A 6,166-nucleotide genomic window follows, 5' to 3' on the forward strand; every position below is an offset into this window, starting at 1 on the left:
TGAGAACTATGTTGACCGTGATAATTGTTTTCAAATTTTAGAAAAAAATATATTATAATAATTTTTAAATATTAATAAAATTTAATAATTATAACGAGATATGAATGGCTGGCTTTAAGCCCCTCGTCAAATCCAACTACACTTTCTCTTACTTTTCCTCGCCTCGAACACGATAAATACAGTCCTCTTCCCTCAAACCTCCAAGCAAACCAATCTATCAAAAAACCATGGCTTCGCTTAAACATGCTTCTCTCTTGTCACTGCCTCTCTTGCTCATTTCTTCCTTCTTCGACATGCCCCAAGCTGCCGGAATCGCCATCTACTGGGGCCAAAACGGCGGCGAAGGCTCCCTCTCCGACGCATGCAACACTGGAAACTACAAATTCGTTAACATAGCTTTCTTATCCGCCTTCGGCAATGGCCAAACCCCACAACTTAACCTTGCCGGCCACTGCAATCCCGCTGCCGGCAACTGCAAGGGCAATAGCGCCGGCATCAAAACTTGCCAATCCAAAGGAATCAAAGTGCTTCTCTCCCTCGGCGGCGGCGGCGGCAGCTACTCTCTTAATTCCGCCAACGATGCCAACCAGGTTGGTAACTACATCTGGAACAACTTCCTCGGAGGGAGGTCCAATTCACGGCCATTAGGCGACGCCGTTTTGAACGGCGTCGACTTTGACATCGAGGCCAGTAACGGGTAGCACTGGGATGAGCTTGCAAGAGCTCTGAAGAAGTTCAACCAGGAGCTGATCCTCTCCGCCGCACCGCAATGTCCATTCCCAGACTCTAACTTGAGCTCTGCGATCAACACTGGCTTGTTCAACTACGTTTGGGTTCAGTTTTATAACAATCCTCCATGCCAATATGCAAATGGGAACATTGACAATCTTGTGAATGCGTGGAAACGATGGACCACCGTGCAAGCTAACCGAGTGTTCTTGGGGGTTCCGGCATCACCGGCGGCGGCCGGCAGCGGCTTTATTCCGGTTGATGTTATGAAGTCTCAAGTTCTTCCGGCGATCAAGGGGTCTCCGAAATACGGCGGAGTCATGATTTGGAACAGGTTCAACGATTTCAAAAATGGATATAGCAAGGCCATTATCGGTTCTATCTAAAGAACTCGTTGGGTCTAAGCTTATGATGAATAAGCAGCAGATTCGTAGGGTTACAGTTTCTCCTACGTATTGTAAGCCACATGAGTGATGATATGAATAACTTCTGCATGCAAAAGGTAAATTTGAAATAGAATATATATATCCTTAAGCATGTCCAATTCCTAAAAGTGTTTTGAGATATTATTACTTGGAAGGGAATGACCTCTTAAATATCATTCAGATTTTTCAAAGATTAATTAGCCTCACAACTATCGACTATAGAAATACCTTGAAAACTAATATATATATATATATATATAGGATAAATGAGCAAATTAATTTCTAAACTTTAAGTACTTTGAACTTATTTATTATGTAAATTATTCTTTTAACTTTTAAAAATGGTACAATTTAGTCCTTACCATTAATAAAAGTTAACTTTAATAGTAAGTTGACTAAAAAATGATAGAAAAAAGCTTCAAAAATTATAATAAATGACCCAAAAAAATACAGAACGTTTCTATAATTTTGGGCCTTTTATTGTAATTTTTGGTACTTTTTTGAAGTTTTTTAAGTCCTTTATTATAAGTTTTGGTAATTTAATTTCTATAATTTGATGTTCTTTTTTTGTCATTTTCTAAATAACTAACGGTCAAATTTAACTTTTGTTAATAGTGAGGGTAAAATCATACAATTTTAAAGTTAAAGGAATAATTTACATAAACCCATAATCTATGATGCTATTAGACCTAAAGTTCAAAAGATAATTTGTTCATTTATCCATTATTCATTATGCTGAAATTGTAATAGTCAGTGCATTATGGATTAAATCAAGAAAGCAAAGTAGATTATGTTAACATTATCTACCACTAACTTTGGCCCCAAAAAAAAAAAAAAGATCAACCACTAACCACTTTTCCTTAAATATGAGCAAAGCTTGAAATTAGAAACTGATGAGTTAAATACAAGCTTGTAATACTAATACTGAAATATTTCCTTTTCTACATTTTAATAAAGTTTTGTTTTTAAACCTTCTTGTTCATTGATCATCTGATGTTGAGATATTGACAGATTTATTTGCTAGCGGCATTGTCAAAACATAGCTTTGTTATTCCATCTTCCATCAATTACGAAAAAAAAAAAATGCTCCATTATTAATTTAATGGTAATGATTTATCAAGTGTGGCTAAAATATATTTATTAAGAATAAAGAAGGCCTCTCTCGCAGTTGAGAGAGCTCTTCTCTAAGCCACCTTTCTCTTCCGTGATTCCTTTGGCGAGGGTTTTTAGTTTAGTTATTGATTGTGTGTATTTCATTTAGTTTTGAGTTACATTTTTTCTGAGGTTAGTGATATTTTTTCTTGTGAGTTGTGCACTCACAACTACAAAAAAAAAAATTCTCTACATATAGCAGTTACTTTTGTCAATAAGCACTACAAATAAAAAAAATAGCTAATTAGTGATGGAATTTCAGTGAAAATTCCGTTGCTAAATGGATTAGCGATGGAATTAATGATGAAATATTTCTATCAGTAAAAACACTGTTATTAATTTGTTGGCAATAGAATTTGCAATTCCCTTACTAATTAGAGACAAAATTGCATGCTACTGCTAATTTTCGACGAAATAGCGACAAAAATTTTTTGTCACTAAATAAGGATGAAGTTATTCTAGTTTTGTGATAGAATGTATTCTGTCACTAATCCGTTACTAATTTTTCAATGGGCTTATTTTGTCGCTAATTCCATTGCAAATTTATTAGGTGGACCAAAATATTATTGCCACATCACCTAATAGACCAATGCCACCTCACCACCACCTAGTCACTTAGTGAACCAGTGCCACCTCAATGTCATATCATTGACATGTCCTAATCACCCAATGGACCAGTGCCACCTCACTGCCATGTCAGTGCCACATTATTTATTATTACCATATCAAATATTATTACCTTCAATTGTGCCTTAGTTAGATTCAAACTTACAACCTCATTCTCATGTGCCTTTGCGTCCACTTTGTTGCTAGCTGAGCTAAAAGGAATTTTCAGTCTTAATTGATAAATTAAATATATAATACTTAACCACACACACATATGTTAATAAATATATTATTTAAATTATTATTAAATATAGTATTTAAATTTACTTATATTTTTAACATTATATTTATTTATTAATATTGAAAAATTAATTTATATATAATAATTATTTCTATTATTTTTTATTTAAAAAATTATTTTTGATAATAAATTTAATATTTAATTGAAACATATTTTATTATCATTATATATTGTATTATAATTTGTATCTATATAACATATAATATTTTAAATTTTTATTTTATAATTATTTTATTTTATTTTTATTTTTAAATAAGAATAATTAAGTATACAATTTAAATTATTATTAATGATATAGAAATAATTTAAAATAGTAAATTATTTTAAATTATAATTTTTAAATTATTTATTTATATCATATTAATAAATTATTAAATAAATTATATATAAATATATATTATAAATAATAAAATTAAATTAAAAATAACTTGTGACAGAATTAGTGATGGAATGATGATAGAAAGCTTTGTGATAGAATTTTTCATCATAAATTCCATCATTAAATCTGAATAAGATATTCTAACCATTAGTGATGGAATTTTTCATTGGTAAATTTCATCGGTAAATTATTTTTTATAGATTAGAGATGAAATAATGATAAAATTTTAGCGACAGAACATTCCATTGCTAAATTAGTGAAAAAATTAGCAATGTATTAGTTATGGATTAGTAATGAAAATTTATTCTGTCGCTAAATTTTGTCGCTAATTTGTTTTTTTTTGTAGTGATGTAAGATTTTTAATCATTACATATTCTAGTGATACATATTTAAGAGCAATTATTACTTTTAACTAATTATTTATAAATAACTGTTATACAGTTTGTTCCAATTTTGGATCTCATGAACCTTTCAATCAACCATATAACGATTTTCTGACAAAAACTATTATATAATTGCCAAATATATAATGGTTATTTCACATAAACCGTTACATAGTTGAGAGTGCTCTTGAAATATGAGGCGAAATATATCAGAGCATTTTTAAGTAAAAATGCTTGGGTATGTTATGTGTTGCAAGAGAAGAACCGGTCTTGCTTGTAATAGATACTGTAAGTCATCAGTTACGTATAGATAAGGGGTCATGAGTTGGGATAGGTTGCATCACCACATATTTAACCACAAGTCTAACCACGATTACTAGACTCTACGATAGTAAGTAGAAGATAACTAATCACAGTTACCTTACAATTACTACACCAAAAAATAAAAATTTGGTGATGACTTTTTTTGTTGCCGCCAAAGGTTGACTTTTGGTAGCAACTTTGCCACTAAAAGTCGCCACCAAAAATAAATTTTTAGCGAAAACTTTTAAAAATCTCTGCCAAAGACTCTCTTTTTCTTGTAACTTTTAGTTAAAGCTCACTTTTAGCGGCGACAATTTATCATCACCAAAAGTATTTTTATAAAAAATAATTAAAAAATAAAAATAATTTATGCAATTACTCTTAACAGCTATAGTTCATTGCCGGCTAAAGTATTTTCATAAAAAAATTAAAAATAAAAATAATTTGTATAATTACTTTTAGCGGTGACCATTTTTTCCACCAAAAGTATTTTAATAAAAAATAATTAAAAATTTAAAAATAATTTATGTAATTTCCTTTAGTGACGATAGTTTGTCACTATCAAAAGTATTTTCATAAAAAATAATTAAAAAATTTAAAATAATTTATACAATTACCTCTAGCAGTGGTAGTTTGACATTGCAAAAAGTATTTTCATAAAAATTAATTAAAAATTTAAAATAATTTATACAATTATCCCAAAAGTATTTTCATAAAAAATAATTAAAAATTTAAAATAATTTATGCAATTACTTTTTGTCACAGCCAAACATATTTTCATAAAAAATAATTTACGTAAACACTTTGGGTGATGGCAAACTATTGCCGCTAAAAGTATTTTAAAAAAATAATTAAAAAATTAAAAATAATTTATATAATATTACTTTTAGTAGCAAGAGGTTGTCACTGTCAAAAGCATTTTCATAAAAAGTTTTAAAAATATGTTTACAAAATTAATTTATATAATTACTTTTAGTGGCAAAATTTGTTATCACTAAAGGTATTTATATATAGAATGAGAAATAAATAATATATAAGATCAACAATGATTACTTTTAAAAATAATAATCTTGTTAAGCTAGTATTTTAATAATTACACTTAAGAAAATTTCTTATGGATAATTTTTTTAGTAACGATGTTATTAAGCTTGTATAAATAATTAAGCTAAACTATATATAAATTATAAATTAATTATTTTAAAAAATTCCTTTAAATTATAATCAGGCCAAGTTTTACATAAATACTTACTTACATACATATACATAAATAGCATTGGAATGTTAAAGTTACATAGATGTTGTAAGATGCAAATAGCATTATAGACTACTTGACACATTGAGCACTTGATGCTTGGCTTGGTATATACATGGTGTTTACTCCATCTATTAACCTCTACTTTTCACTACCAAAGGATTAATAAGATTATCCATATTTGACAATTATTTAAGATAATAAATAAAAAAAATAGGTGGAGCATACTTAATAATTTTTAACCATCAAATAAAGTTGGCTGTAATATATGTTGCACTATTACTTGATTGTTAAAAATCATGAAGTATTAACAAAAATAAGCATCAAGTATTATTGGATGATGTTTCCTCATCCGGTCTTGTTCTTCAAATTACTTAAATTGTTTAATTTGTTAACATTAAATTTGGTGAAATTATTATTGGATGAGAATTGTAAATTTGATTGTTTAATTTATATTAATATTTGAATTATGGATGAAATTATGCATAAACTTATTAAAGTTTATTTATTTTAAATTGTAAAGTAATTATTAGAAAGTATTTCCTATTATCTTGAGATTGAGTCTATCAAAGAGGCTTTAATGAAAATTCAAACTAATCTAGATTGAGTCAAGACAAGATTCTTTCTATTTTGATT

At 28.7% G+C, this 6,166-nt stretch overlaps 1 pseudogene; it reads left to right on the forward strand.

Annotated features, from left to right (window-relative positions):
* The first annotated feature begins 227 nt into the window (after positions 1–227).
* Positions 228–1,172, forward strand: LOC129295218 (acidic endochitinase-like; annotated as a pseudogene).
* The last annotated feature ends 4,994 nt before the right edge of the window (positions 1,173–6,166 follow it).

Source organism: Prosopis cineraria, unplaced genomic scaffold (assembly GCF_029017545.1).
Source record: "Prosopis cineraria cultivar Desert tree isolate PC_DT_omini unplaced genomic scaffold, ASM2901754v1 PC1, whole genome shotgun sequence".
Classification (NCBI taxonomy): domain Eukaryota; kingdom Viridiplantae; phylum Streptophyta; class Magnoliopsida; order Fabales; family Fabaceae; genus Prosopis; species Prosopis cineraria.